Source organism: Henckelia pumila, chromosome 3 (assembly GCF_033568475.1).
Source record: "Henckelia pumila isolate YLH828 chromosome 3, ASM3356847v2, whole genome shotgun sequence".
NCBI lineage: Eukaryota > Viridiplantae > Streptophyta > Magnoliopsida > Lamiales > Gesneriaceae > Henckelia > Henckelia pumila.
Window position 1 is genome coordinate 107,455,353 of NC_133122.1, and position 15,861 is coordinate 107,471,213.

The 15,861-nt window shown below is 41.8% G+C and overlaps 1 non-coding gene across 1 annotated transcript; it reads right to left on the reverse strand.

The window, feature by feature from the left end:
- Window positions 1–5,027: 5,027 nt before the first annotated feature.
- On the reverse strand, window positions 5,028–5,133 carry LOC140893648 (small nucleolar RNA R71). Its single transcript, XR_012153242.1, has one exon. It is a non-coding gene; the product is annotated as a small nucleolar RNA R71 (small nucleolar RNA).
- Between the last annotated feature and the right edge of the window lie 10,728 nt (window positions 5,134–15,861).

Here is a 15,861-nt window from a genome sequence, read left to right on the forward strand (position 1 = left end):
GGGGTAAACGATTGAAAGATGATTTGATTGAGCTTGAATCTTGATATTGATAACTCTTGCACATCATTTCAGATTTTTTTGAAGGGATATCGAGATCGAGAGTTCAGAATTCGATTCGGTGAATATTTGATCAAGGTTTGAAATGATTTTGATCTTGAGAATTGAGTTGAATATGAATGAAGATGGATATAATGATTGAGTTGAAGATAAGATATGTTGATTGCTGATGTTTATAGCCTGTGATCACTGCAAGTTCAGATTTATATTGAAGTTCGACGACTCAAGAATGCAGCTTTCAAACGGAATCGAACAGCTCAATATTTGGAGCAGCTCAAACACGACTGAAAGGTATAATATGACATCGAGAGTCAGGGATTTTGAAACTCAAGAATGATGATTCTTGAGTTGTCCCGATAAACCACATACTTGTTATTCTTTATTCTTAATTTAGAATTTGATGTTGTCGATCCATCTCAGGTAGTGGATCTTTATTTGAGTTATATATGATATGAAGAAAATTGAATTGATTCTAGTCCCAAGGTCATATGTACATTATTTTCGAGTCAAACGACTACGATAGATGGATATCCATGTCAAGATCGTATAGGAATCTTGATGGCAGTGATTTATTATGAATCAATTCTTTGTTAGCACGCTATATAAATTTATTGATTTGAAGTATTGATTGAAGCTTTGATTTGAAGTATTTAGAGTTGAATTTATATGAATTGTTATGTATATGTCTTTTATACTGGGAATTATATTTTCACCGGATATTTCCGGCTGTTGTCTTGTTTTGTATATGTGCATGGCAACAGGTGGGCAGGAGCTGACCAAAACGAATATGGGTAGCGAGAGAGAGAGTCTAGACGTGGGACTCGGGTTGTTGTAGCAGAATCGATGTACTTTTGATATTGACAAGCATGTTAGAAAACAATGTTGTATTGAGATTAAAGTACATGTTGAATCTTAGGTAGTCTAGCTTTGTTTGATATATTTTTTACTACTTGATGTTGTAGAGATACTTGTTATGATTTTTAATACTTAGTTCATGGGTATATGCTATTTCAGACTTGATTTTATGCTTGGACTTTTGTATTTTTGACAGCAACATCACGAACAAAATTTTGCAGATTTTCGAGCAGAGTGTGCTCGCTCGATCGATTGACTTTGACCAATCGAGCAAGGCCTGATATCTTTCAAACCCGAGTGTGCTATTTTTCTGCTCGCTCGATCGATTGTTTTTGACCGATCGAGCGAGGTGCATTTTGTTAAAGAAAAAAATTTAAGTTGCTTGATTAATCTTGAATGATTTATTTAAGATTCTAAATATTGCCTTAGTTTGAGATTAGCAACCCGAGGCCCCACAACAGGTGGTATCAGAGCAGTGGTTTGCTCTTGGACCAAGATAGACATGAGTAAACGGGGTAGATTGAGTCGTATGCACTTATAGTATTGCGTGATTAATGCTTTCTTTGATTTGATGAATTGCATGAGAGTGAAAGAAATTCATGTCTTACCGATCGAGCGAAATGCACTTTGTTAAAAAAAATTTAAGTTGCTTGATTAATCTTGAATGATTTATTTAATCTTCTAATTGTTGACCTAATTTGAGATTAGCAACCCGAGGCCCCACAATCGAGCTCAGCCTCATCTGGACGAAGTACATGGGAAGCATCTGGCTCATACTTCCTCAGCATAGACACGTGAAATACGTCATGAATACCGAATAGAGATGGAGGTAATGCCAATCGATATGCAAGAGCACCAATCTTCACTGGAATCTCATAAGGCCCAATAAACCGCGGTGATAACTTACCTATCTTTCCAAATCGAACAGTGACTCGGAAAGGAGATATCTTTATAAATACTCGATCACCCTGTTCAAATCTTAGAGGTCTACGCCTCATATTTGCGTATTTGGCTTGTCAATATTGCGCTGCTTTCATTCGGGACTGTATCAACTTTACTTTATCAGACATTTCTCAAATCATATATGTCCCTGTATCTGGTGTTTCAGAAAGATCATCCTAGAACAACGGAGATTTGCATTTCTTACCATACAGTGCTTCGAATGGAGCCATTTCAATGATTGTCTGATAACTGTTATTATAAGAAAATTAAACAATTGGCAAAGATTCTTGCCAATTTGTACCGAAATCAAGCACGACAGCTCTCAACATATCCTCCAGAATCTGAATAGTTTGCTCTAATTTCCCATCTATTTGAGGATGATAAGATGTACTCAAATGTAAAAGCGTACCTAAAGCTTCCTGGAGACTTTGCCAAAAATGATAAGTGAATCGAGGATCTCGATCTGATACAATAGACTTAGGCACACCGTGTAATCTCACCATATCTCGGATATAAATATTGGCCATCTGATCATGACGATAAGTCATTTGATAAGGAATGAAACAAGCAGACTTGGTCAGTTTGTCAATCACCACCAAAATTGCATTACATCCTCTTGAAGATCGTGGTAGTTTTGGGATAAAATCCATCGTGATATGATCCCATTTCCATTCAGAAATTGCTAAACTGTGCAACAAACCACCTAGTCGCTTATTCTCAGCCTTCACCTGTTGACAGTTTAAGCATTTGGATACAAATTCTGTCACATCATTTTTCATTTGTTTCCACCAAAATTGTTGATTCAAATCATTACACATTTTCCTACCACTAGGATGAATGCTAAATTTACTGCAATGTGCATCATTTAGAATTTGTTATCTCAATTATGTAACATTAGGCACAACAATACGTTTATTCACAAAAAAAAAATGCCATCAATACTGACCTGATACTCTGATTCATGTCCAGATCTGACTTTCTCAATTGAATTTTGAATATTCTGATCAACTTTCTATGCTTCTTTAATTTTCCAAAACAATTCAGGCTAAACTTTGATTGCATAAACTCGAATAGGTTGTACATTTTTATCAAAATCCAATCTAGAAACACAGCAATCTTCTACCAACTTAGATACACGGATTGTGAAGACCCTAACTGATAAGTGCATTTTGTGCATTTAATTTGTATTGATATTACTGGATAATTGTTAGGTTTTGAGCAGAATTACGTGGAATTTGTTGTTGTTTGTGTTGGATTCTTGGAAGTAAAGAAAATATTGAATTTATGTTGGATAGATTCAAAGGAGTCAAGGAAGAGGCAGAACGAGTGAAGATGGTTCAAGATTTTGAAGGAAAGATGAAGAAGGATCCGAGCAGTATGCGTGCCCGCACCAGCCATCACGCGCGCCCGCACATCCTGAAGTGTTTTTAGAGTGTAGAGGAAGAGAGTCATACGAACCTGCTCCTGACACTACGCGCTCCCGTGCGTGTTCGAGAATATTGAAGTTGTGAGACAAAAATGTATGCGCGCCCGCGCGTCGCTATTTTTCTGCCGAAGTGTTTCTGTAATTTTGGAAACTTTGAGATATCTTTGAGTAGACTTTGGACGATTCTTGGGGAGTATAAAAGGGAGTTTACAGACTTAATAAGGGTTATTTAGCCACCGCACACTAGAATATCTGAGACAGAAAAACTTTGTGAGAATTTGGAAGAGCTTGAGATTGAAGATTGCTTGGAACGAAAACAGAGATTTTTAACCGGACATGGAAGAAAGACTACAGCTTTGTTATTTCTTCTTTATTGTTTTATTTTAGTTATTGAATTATGTTTGAGACATTAAACATGATTTCGGTTGTTTTGAATTTTAGTCTGAGCTAAACTTTTTATGTCTAGAGGTTGATGTAGCATGTTCAAGACGTGTTTATGAATTTTTGATTTTATTGAATTGAGTTCTTCTAAATTAATTGTGATTCTAGTTTTGAAAGTCTTTTCAATTTACTGGTCATAAATTGATTTGTCGTATTTATTTAGAATCCGACACTCAGGAGAGGGGATTTAGAATAGGATCGATAGAATTCACACTATTAATTGTTTATATGACTCAGGAGAGCTTATAACTTTAATAGAGCTTAGAAAAAACATTTTTTTACACATATCAGTACAAGTAGATTTTTAATAGGGATATTGGAATCGATCTGTAATTGATACATTCTATTTGATACTCGGGAGAGGGAAATAGTATAATTTATGTGTTCTTGGTTATTAATTGAAATGAACTCATGAAAATATATTAATTAGAAATGAATATTTTTGAGACCAGGTGAAAGCGAAACCTCTAGACTATTTCTCTCTGATTGATAATCTCTTAAGGATTGTGTGTGTGCGCGTTTTACAAACTTCATTATTTATTAAATTTGTCAGCAAATCTCAAAAGTTTAATTTTCTAAATAAAATCAAGACTATTTTAATTACAAGTATTGAATATTTTTAATTTACTCCTTATGGGAACGATACTTGATTCATCACTTTAATTAAACTTGACACTCGTACGCTTGCGAGTATTTTTCACAAGTTTTTTTTGTTTAGTCTTGTTACCAATTAGTCTAAGTTTTAATTTAGAGCTTTTATTTATTTTATTTTAAGTGCTAATAAATTGATGTTGTTCTTAACTGCAGTTTATGCGAAGAACTCAAAGTGCGAATTTTTTACTCTTTGATCCAGAGATTGAACGAACCGCACGTGCTTTGAGAAGAGCTAGGAGAGAAGAACAACAAAACATGGCTGAAGAAAATGTCAATAAATTGCCCTTGGTGCCAATCAGAGATCATTTCAGGCCAACGATCCAGACTCACTATTCTGAAATCTCTCGAGGGACAATAAATGCCAACAACTTCGAGTTGAAGCCGACATTAATCAACATGGTTCAGCAGAACCAATTCAATGGAAGTGCCACAGCTGATCCTCACATACACTTGCGCCCCTTCCTAGAGATTACTGATACGGTAAAAATAAATGGTGTTTCTGAGGATATAATATTTTTACGCTTGTTTCCTTTGTCTCTCAGGGAAAAGGCACGGATTTGGTTGCAGTCATTTCCGCTAGGAAGCATAACAACTTTGGAGGACATGGCTGTGAAATTTTTATCAAAGTATTTTCCACTGGCCAAATCCACCCAGTTGAAGATTGAAATCAGCACCTTTCAACAGCATGATTTAGAACAACTATATGAGGCATGGGAAAGGTACAAAGATTTGTTGAGGCGTTGACCTAATCATAATTTTGGGAAGAAATAAAGCTTTTATACAATGGGTTGAACACGCCTACAAAAATGTCCGTGGACTCTGCTGCTGGTGGTACCATATTTTCCAAAGACCCCATTCAGGCCTATGAGATGCTGGAACAAATGACTATCAATAGTTATCAATGGTCATCTGAACATATGAGAGTCAAGAAGGGAGTGTATAGTGTTGATCCTCTCACTTCCATCACTGCACAGATATTTGCGTTGAGTACACAAGTTGCTGCTCTGAACAAGGTGAATGTAGCAGAAACTGCAGGTGTGTTGGTTTCCATAGAAGAGTCTCATCCACCTGAGGAAGCGCAGTATATAAATCCCAGAGGCTATGGAAATTATCAAGGTAACCCTTCCGCCCAATACTTATCATCCTAGTTTACATAACCATGAGAATTTTTCCTATGCCAACAATAAAAACGTGTTGAATTCCCCTCCGGGATTCAATACAAACAAGGGCGAAGGAAAGGCATCATTGGAGGATGTTGTTGCTACATATGTCAATGAGTCTAACAAGAGGATGTCGAGGACTAAAACTCGAATGGATAGCATGGAGACACATAAGTGCAATTTGGGGGCTATGATGAAATCCATGGAAACTTAAATAGGACAGCTTGCAAATGCTTTGAAGGATCAAAACCGAGGACACTTTCCCAACAATACAGTGTTACAAATTCTTGCCTTACTTAGTTTGCCGAGATAGTTCAAGGTGGGGGTGAGGATTTGTGTTCGACTTGTAGCTTTCTTGAGTTGGGTATTATTGTTGGTGCTCGTTTGATGTTTGCATGAGGAGTGTGTTTGTGGCTTGGATTGATAGGTTTGGGAGAGTCACGGCCGTTGCTTAGTATTATTGAATTTTGGCTTGTTATTTCGCCCTTTAAGTGTTCGTCATATGGCTCCAAAGAAGAAAACAAATTTTGGTGAATCCTCTTCTTCGGCCCCTGCTTTTGATACTCACCTTTTCTGGGATGAGAATGCTACAGAGAATCATCACATGCTCTTATCTAAGAATATTATACCTGAGCTGGGGTTTGATACTTCAATTGGATTTGTTCCGAGAGGGGTTATTAGGAGCAATGTAGGTGATGAAGTCATAGAGCGTCAGTGGCATCAATTTGTCAAGAAGACACAAGAAGAAGTAGTGTCCTTGGTCAGGGAATTTTATGCGAATTTGAAAGTCAAACACGTCGATTTCAAGGTATTGGTGAGGGGAAAAATGGTGCCTTTTGACTCCGTGTCGATTAATACTTTGTTTCAAATCCCGCCAGTGGAAATTGATGAATTCGCTGCTTATAAGTCTAGGGAGATTGATTATGATGACATTATTCAAACAATCTGTGTTGCGGGTGCTGAATGGAGGATGGGCAGTGATCACAAACCATCCAAACTGCGGAAGATAGACTTAACTAGTGACGCCAAGAGGTGGTACAATCTTGTTTGCGCTAGACTTAAGCCCACTGATCATGACCATGAGGTCACCAAAAAGACGGCGATTCTTGTGTACTGCATTGTTGAGGGAAAAGCTGTAGATGTCGGTCAGATATTCCAAGAAACTATTCAGAGTGTTTTTACTAGCCGTTCACGGGGTGGGCTTGCTTTGCCTTCTATTATTACCGATCTATGTGAAGTGGTTAGAGTTGACTGAAACCCTACTGAAGAATTACTGAAGTCCACGGCTCTCATACCCTGTGGTTCTCCCACTCGTCATCCATCTGAAAGTGAATTGAGAGAACGTGCGGCCAGAAGAGCATACAAGTTTAGAGCGGCAGCAAGTCGAGTTTCTGAACCCCCACCTGTACCACCTCCCTCTTTGGAAGCACGTGTTACCTCTGTTGAGGTGGATCTTCGCCAGCACCGACAGGAATTCCAGAAATTTTAGCACAAGAATGATATGTTTATGGATTATATACTGAGTTTCAATGATGCCTTGAGCCACCAGTTTCATCACGCTGCGAGCTCGGCCCATCCGTTTCCTCCCTATCCTCAGTGGCCACCTACTTTTGGTTGTTCGGACCCTGAACATAGTGTTGATGGTGATGCGGGCGACGACCACTGATGGTCGTCGTCTGAGGTACATGTCCTTATTTTTTCTTGTTAATTCATTGAGCACAATAAATGTACCTAGTTTGGGGGTGGGGGGGAGGGGGGGGTTTGATAAAATCATGTTGGAAATTGTTGCTGAGTTTTATTGAAACGACTTAAATTGTTGCCGAGTTTTAAAAATACTTAAAAATATATAATACTAAGAAAACATATATGCCAATACATATATGTATAAATACTTAAAATAAATTTAATATTAAACTTGACAATTAACATAATTGAGTATCAAATAAAATAAAAATCTTGTAACATACAATAATACGAATAAAATCTCAAACCATCATTCAACTTGCCAAGCATACATAATAAAAATAATATTTTGAAACAACCATAATAAGTAAATGCGGAAGACTTGATTAAAAGAACTGATAAATTCTCATGACATAAAAACAAAGATATCATCGGTCACGGGTGCCGCCTGCGTGTGAACTCATAAGCCCTCACCACCGGTCGGAGGTATTGTGTCATCATCATACTCATCTGCACCATATAAGCGTAGTGAGCCTAGAGGTCCAACATGTTTTATCTCATAATAACAATGTTTAAAAATCATGCAAACACATAATCATACTAATACATATAACTTATGTGAACATGCTTGCATGATCATAAAATAATGCGTCATAAAAATCTGTCATCATCAGTCATACATATATCATAACTAATCATACATAGCATAATTGAGCATGTCATAATCATAAAAGCTGAGTATGGTCATATCCATGAATGTGACTAATAACTGTGCCGATTGATCAGTCTAAAAGAAACAACGTATGTGGCGGTGAATAATCACCTCTATGCCGGTTGTAGTGACCCAACCCGGATCCACTATCTAATCAGAGTTATAGAAAAGCGCACGCAATAAAAGTTTTAAGCGTAAAGTGCGAATAATTAAAATACAACAAATCCAATCGGCAGAATACAACCGACGCTATCACAAGTGTATAAATACTGTTATACAACCAAATCGAAGGTTCATGGTAAATTAAATCCCTACCCTCTACAACCTCGCACTCCCCAAAGCTCAATCCTGCTGAGAGCCGCCTGAACCGTCCAGCCTCAAACATGCCCCACCACAAGGTACACAATACCCAAACACAGGGGCGTGAGCTAGAACGCTCAATACAAAGCAATGATATAATTACAAATATGCGCACACAGATGCTTTAAAACTCAAGTGAAAACACTTGCTCATGGCGCCGAGAATATACAGTACCGTCTAGAGAGCTACTCTGCGGGGTACTCATATATTCCATATCAGGGCTGAGCCAACCCCATCCTGACCCGAATCCAAAACAGGATACGAGTCCCATATGGAAACTGGCATACCTGACTCGAATCCAAAATGAGATCATTGTTCCCTATGGAGACTGTCAATGACTCACATCTCTCCGGATGCAGTCACACGTAAAATCATGTATGTGCTAAGGCGGTAAAACATGATAAAACATGATAAAACATATAGAACATACTCATGCAACATATAAGCAAATATATCATGCCGGCTATCTCGGTCAGTACTTACGTATCTCTAATACTGCTGGTCAAACCTAGCTCTGCTGGTCTAGACTCCAAGCCTATTATTCCAGTCTACTAGCTACTACAATGCAAATATCCATGCATCAACAATTAAGCTCTAAAAGCCTTAAGTAAGCTATTGCATACTCCTAAATATTTTTAGGAAGCCAAATTATACCTTCGTTCATCGTCAGCCCGCTGGTGTAGAATCGCCCCAAAACTTAGGCACGCCTCCGCTACGACGCCGGGATCGCTAGGCAACTTCCGGATTCTCAATAGGATGCCTAGAACTCCATAGATCTAAGTAAGAAGGTTCGAAAACCAGAGGAAAGAAGGGAAAATCGGTGCACAAAATGAGGGCTCGGACCTCTTATTTATAGACGACGATCCGAACCTCCGATCCCTGTTCGGAACCTCCGATTGCACCTTCGGAGCGTCCGATCGCTCAATATTACGTCAGCCATGACGTCACCTTGCTAACGTAAGCGATGACATGTTCACCGAGTCAAATCGGAGCTTGCGATCTTGCCGACAGAGCTTTCGATCTCGATCGGAGCTTCCGATCTTGGCACGGGGCTTCCGATCCACTTCGGATCGTCCGAACTCCTCATCGGATCGTCCGGTCCTGCTGAACCAATTCAACTAGTTCGAGTACTCTGAATCCATTTCTGAAGTCCGTTATCCCAACAGGAACTTACTTAATCATGTTTTACTTAATCTAAACATTATCACGTGATTAATTACTCATTGAATCACTAATCAAAAATGCGGGTTACTACATTCTCCCTCACTTAAGAAATTTCGTCCTCGAAATTTAAGTCTTAGAGGAAAACATAAATTTCTAACCAATGTTCTTTATTACAACTGAACAAGTATAAACTTGATACAAAGAAGTACAAAATCTCAAAATAACTCGGGGTGCTCGGCTAACATCCGGCTCTCCAACTCCCAAGTAGCTTCCTCTGTACCTCTGCGTTGCCACTGTACCATTACCAATGGTATACGTTTATTACGAAGTACCTTGTCCTTCCTGTCAAGAATCCGTAGGGGTTTCTCTACATACGATAGATCTCGATCCACTTTAACCTCGGTCGGATGCAAAATATGAGACTCGTCTGCCACATATTGTCTTAACAAGGATACGTGGAACACATCGTGGATCTCCGAAAGATCGGGTGGCAAGGCCAGACGATAAGCAACATCCCCTACCTTCTCGAGAATCTCGAAAGGACCAATAAATCTAGGTGTCAGCTTACCCTTGCGACCAAACCTCATCACCTTCCGGAAAGGTGACACACGCAAGAAAACATACTCTCCTACCTCAAAATGAAGTGGTCTGCGGTGAGTGTTTGCGTAGCTAGCCTGTCAATCCTGGGCTGCCTTAATCCTGCGTCGGATCAACTCTATTGCATCAATCATCTGCTGAATCATCTGAGGACCCTCAACCTGACGCTCGCCAACCTCGTCCCAAAACAAAGGTGTACGACAAAGGCATCCATAAAGAGCCTCAAATGGTGCCATGCCAATGCTGCGATGGTAACTATTATTGTAGGCGAACTCCACCAAGGGTAAATGGTCATGCCACGCTGGACCAAAATCCATCACCGCAGCGCGAAGCATATCCTCTAGAGTGCGAATAGTACGCTCCGACTGTCCGTCCGTCTCTGGATGATAAGCCGTACTCAAGCTCAAAGTAGTACCAAGGGCTCGCTGGAAACTATCCCAAAATCTCGAGGTGAATATCGGATCTCTATCGCTGACAATGCTCAACGGAATCCCATGCAATCGCACAATCTCACGCACATACAATTGTGCCATCCTATCAAAGGTGTAATCGCGGTTATAGGGAAGAAAATGCGCTGACTTTGACAACCGATCCACGACAACCAAAATAGCATCACAATTCCTGGAAGACATAGGTAAGTGGGTGACAAAGTCCATCGTCACATGCTCCCACTTCCATTCAGGAACCTCTAAGATGTGAAGTAACCCTCCGGGTCGTCTAAACTCTGCCTTGACTTGTTGACACACAAGGCATCGGGATACGAACTGATAAAGGCTGCGCTTCATCCCTTTCCACCAAAATCGAGTGCGAAGATCCTTATACATCTTCATGCTGCCTGGATGTACAGAAAATCGACTGCGGTGAGCTTGCGATAAGATCTCATCCCTCAAAGTAGAATCCTCGGGTACCACAACTCGACCAAAAAGACTCAACAGACCGTCTCCTTGCAGACGAAAACCAGAAGTATTATCACCTTCAGCCAGCCGGGCCAACTTCTGAGTCTTCAGATCGGAATTTTGAGCTTCCCGGATTCGTCTGTATAGCGCTGGATCTGCAAGCACAGAAGAGACATGAATCCCTTGTTGTTCTTTCTTATGACGGAATGTAAATCCCAAAGAACAACACTCCTCCACTGCCTTCGAAATCGAACTGGTATGAAGGGAACTCACATAAACTTTGCGACTAAGCGCGTCAGCAACGGGATTTGAAGAACATGGATGGTACTTGATCTCACAGTCGTAATCCTTCAACAGATCCATCCAACGACGCTGCCCAATGTTCAACTCAGCCTGAGTGAACAGATACTTCAAACTCTTATGATCGGTGAAGATCTCGAATCGTTCTCCGTACAAATAATGACGCCATATCTTAAGAGCAAAGACAATGGCTGCAAGCTCTAAATCATGTACGAGATAGTTCTCCTCGTGAGTCTTCAACTGTCTGGAGGCATAGGCAATCACATGGCCATTCTGAGTCAACACGCACCCCAAACCCTGGAGAGAAGCATTAGTGAAGACTACAAACCCACCTGATCCAGACGGTAAGGCAAGAACTGGAGCTGTCGTCAGACGACATCTCAACTCACAAAAACTATCTTCACAAGCATTAGACCAAACGAAAGAAATGTCTTTCCTCGTCAACTGAGTCAATGGCTTAGCTATCTGAGAGAAATTCTCCACAAAACGACGATAGTATCCTGCTAAACCAAGGAAACTACGAATCTCAGAAGCTGTAGTCGGACGCGACCAATTCAAAATAGCCTCTGTCTTACTAGGATCCACAGATACTCCCTCCTGAGAAATGACATGACCAAGGAACACAACTCGGTCAATCCAGAAGTCACACTTACTCAGCTTCACGTACAGCTGTCTCTCCCTAAAGACCTGCAATACAGTATAGAGATGGTAGACATGCTCATCCATGCTGCGAGAATACACCAAAATGTCATCGATGAACACCACCATGAACTTATCCAGAAAGTCGCTGACTTTGACAACCGATCCACGACAACCCAAATAGCATCACAATTCCTGGAAGACATAGGTAAGTGGGTGACAAAGTCCATCGTCACATGCTCCCACTTCCATTCAGGAACCTCTAAGATGTGAAGTAACCCTCCGGGTCGTCTAAACTCTGCCTTGACTTGTTGACACACAAGGCATCGGGATACGAACTGATAAAGGCTGCGCTTCATCCCTTTCCACCAAAATCGAGTGCGAAGATCCTTATACATCTTCATGCTGCCTGGATGTACAGAAAATCGACTGCGGTGAGCTTGCGATAAGATCTCATCCCTCAAAGTAGAATCCTCGGGTACCACAACTCGACCAAAAAGACTCAACAGACCGTCTCCTTGCAGACGAAAACCAGAAGTATTATCACCTTCAGCTAGCCGGGCCAACTTCTGAGTCTTCAGATCGGAATTCTGAGCTTCCCGGATTCGTCTGTATAGCGCTGGATCTGCAAGCACAGAAGAGACATGAATCCCTTGTTGTTCTTTCTTATGACGGAATGTAAATCCCAAAGAACAACACTCCTCCACTGCCTTCGAAATCGAACTGGTATGAAGGGAACTCACATAAACTTTGCGACTAAGCGCGTCAGCAACGGGATTTGAAGAACCTGGATGGTACTTGATCTCACAGTCGTAATCCTTCAACAGATCCATCCAACGACGCTGCCGCATGTTCAACTCAGCCTGAGTGAACAGATACTTCAAACTCTTATGATCGGTGAAGATCTCGAATCGTTCTCCGTACAAATAATGACGCCATGTCTTAAGAGCAAAGACAATGGCTGCAAGCTCTAAATCATGTACGAGATAGTTCTCCTCGTGAGTCTTCAACTGTCTGGAGGCATAGGCAATCACATGGCCATTCTGAGTCAACACACACCCCAAACCCTGGAGAGAAGCATCAGTGAAGACTACAAACCCACCTGATCCAGACGGTAAGGCAAGAACTGGAGCTGTCGTCAGACGACATCTCAACTCACAAAAACTATCTTCACAAGCATTAGACCAAACGAAAGAAATGTCTTTCCTCGTCAACTGAGTCAATGGCTTAGCTATCTGAGAGAAATTCTCCACAAAACGACGATAGTATCCTGCTAAACCAAGGAAACTACGAATCTCAGAAGCTGTAGTCGGACGCGACCAATTCAAAATAGCCTCTGTCTTACTAGGATCCACAGATACTCCCTCCTGAGAAATGACATGACCAAGGAACACAACTCGGTCAATCCAGAAGTCACACTTACTCAGCTTCGCGTACAGCTGTCTCTCCCTAAAGACCTGCAATACAGTATAGAGATGGTAGGCATGCTCATCCATGCTGCGAGAATACACCAAAATGTCATCGATGAACACCACCACGAACTTATCCAGAAAGTCGCGGAAAACTCGGTTCATCAGATCCATAAAAACAGCTGGAGCATTCATCAAACCAAACGGCATCACTAGAAACTCATATTGTCCATACCGCGTACAAAATGCTGTCTTAGGAACGTCCTCTTGTCGAACTCGTAACTGATGATACCCAGACCGAAGATCAATCTTCGAATAGACAGAAGTACCCTGCAACTGATCAAAGAGATCATCTATCCGCGGAAGAGGATACTTATTCTTCACTGTAACTTGATTCAACTAACGGTAGTCAATACACAACCGCATCGAACCATCCTTCTTCTTGACAAACAGTACTGGGGCTCCCCATGGTGAAACACTAGGTCAAATATAACCCTTATCAAGAAGATCTTGCAATTGCTTCTGTAGCTCTTTCATTTCTGCCGGTGCCAATCGGTAAGGAGTCCTGGAAATCGGTGTAGTTCATGGCACTAACTCAATGCTAAACTCAATCTCCCTTACTGGTGGCAAACCTGGAATCTCCTCCGGAAACACATCTGGAATGTCACGAACCACTGGTATCTCTTGGATATCTGGCTCTCCTAAGGATGCGTCAATGGCGTAGATAAGGTAGCCTTCCCCGCCAGACTCTAACGCACGCCGGGCCTTCAGAGCTGAAACCACTGGCATCGGGGGTCGCGCTCCCTCACCATAGAAATACCATGACTCGTCATCCTCTGGACGAAACTGAACAAACCTCTGATAGCAATCCACTATGGCTCGGTAGGTAGTCAATAGATCTATCCCAATGATGCAATCGAAATCCTCCATCGCTAGAATCATTAGGTTCGCACTAAGCTGATGTCTCTCGAAATCCAAAACACAACCCACAACTAGACGCTTGGCTAAAACCTTGCTCCCCATGGGAGTAGAAACCACTAATAACACGTCTAGAGGAATATATGGCAACTTATACTTCTTTGCAAAACGTGCTGAGACAAAAGAATGCGATGCACCGGTATCAATCAAAACATATGCTGGAAAACAACATAAACTACAGATACCTGCAATCATCCGATCGCTGTCAGCCTCTGCCTGCTCCTGGTTAAGCGCAAAGACCTGACCCTGGGCACGTGGCCTCAACGAAGAATGACCCCGAGAAGGAGTCTGAGTAGGCTGTCTCTGAGACTGCTGCGGATGCTGGCGCTGTTGCGAATACTGCTGCTGGAAAGGTGGCTGCTGGTACTGAGGTGGCTGAACAGATGCCTGAGAACCTCCAGAACCACTCTTTGCCCCAATCAGCATAGGACAATCTCTCTTCATGTGACCCTCCTGGCCACACTAGAAACATGCAGTGGTCGATCGACCACACTGCCCTGGCAGATGCCTGCTTCGGCACTGATGGCAACGGTTCGGCCTTTGGCCACCAAAGTTATGCACTCCACCAGACCTAGAGGAAGAAGAAGAAGTACCTCCTAGCTTCTTGAAGGACTGTCCTTTCGGACCCAAAGGACTAGAGCTCGCTGACCTGGAAGAAGAATAAAGTCCCCTGTTCCTCCGAATACTCTCCTCGGCCTGGTGACAACGGTCCACCAAAACCTCGTAAGTCCCATCGCCGCCCACAGCAACCATACGATGAATGTCAGGGTTCAGACCCTGAAGGAAATGATCAAACTTCGCCATAGAACTATCGGCAATATGAGGACAAAAGGGTAGCAGATCAAAGAAATTCTGCTGGTACTCCTCGATCGTCATCGTCCCCTGTCGCAAACTCAACAACTCACTGGCTTTCGCCTGACGAAGAGCTGGAGGAAAATAAAATCTCTGATAAGCAGTACGGAACTCCACCCAAGTAGCTGCACCTCTAGATGCTATGAACGGTGCGGAAGTAGATCTCCACCACTTCCTCGCTCTGCCCTCAAGCATAAAGGCAAGAATCTCCATCCTGTCCTCAGCCGTGCAACGGAACTCCTGGAAGCACTTCTCCATCCTCTCCATCCAATCCTCCGCCTCCTCAGCTGTCTCACCACCCGTCAAAGGCTTCGGGCTAACTTCCTTAAACCTACGCATGCTGACTCGCCTGCGCTCCTCGGGCTGTCCCCGACGTCTACGATCGTTCGAATCGCCCCAACGACCGCCGTCTACGCTACCGTGACTTTCGTCGTAATCTTCCATCTGTTACATAAGAACAGATAATTACTTAATCTGCTTACAATATTCCCAGTTCAATGCGTCGCTCTGATACCAAAAATGTAGTGACCCAACCCGGATCCACTATCTAATCAGAGTTATAGAAAAGCGCACGCAATAAAAGTTTTAAGCATAAAGTGCGGATAATTAAAATACAACAAATCCAATCGACAGAATACAACCGACGCTATCACAAGTGTATAAATACTGTTATACAACCAAATCGAAGGTTCAGGGTAAATTAAATCCCTACCCTCTACAACCTCGCACTCCCCAA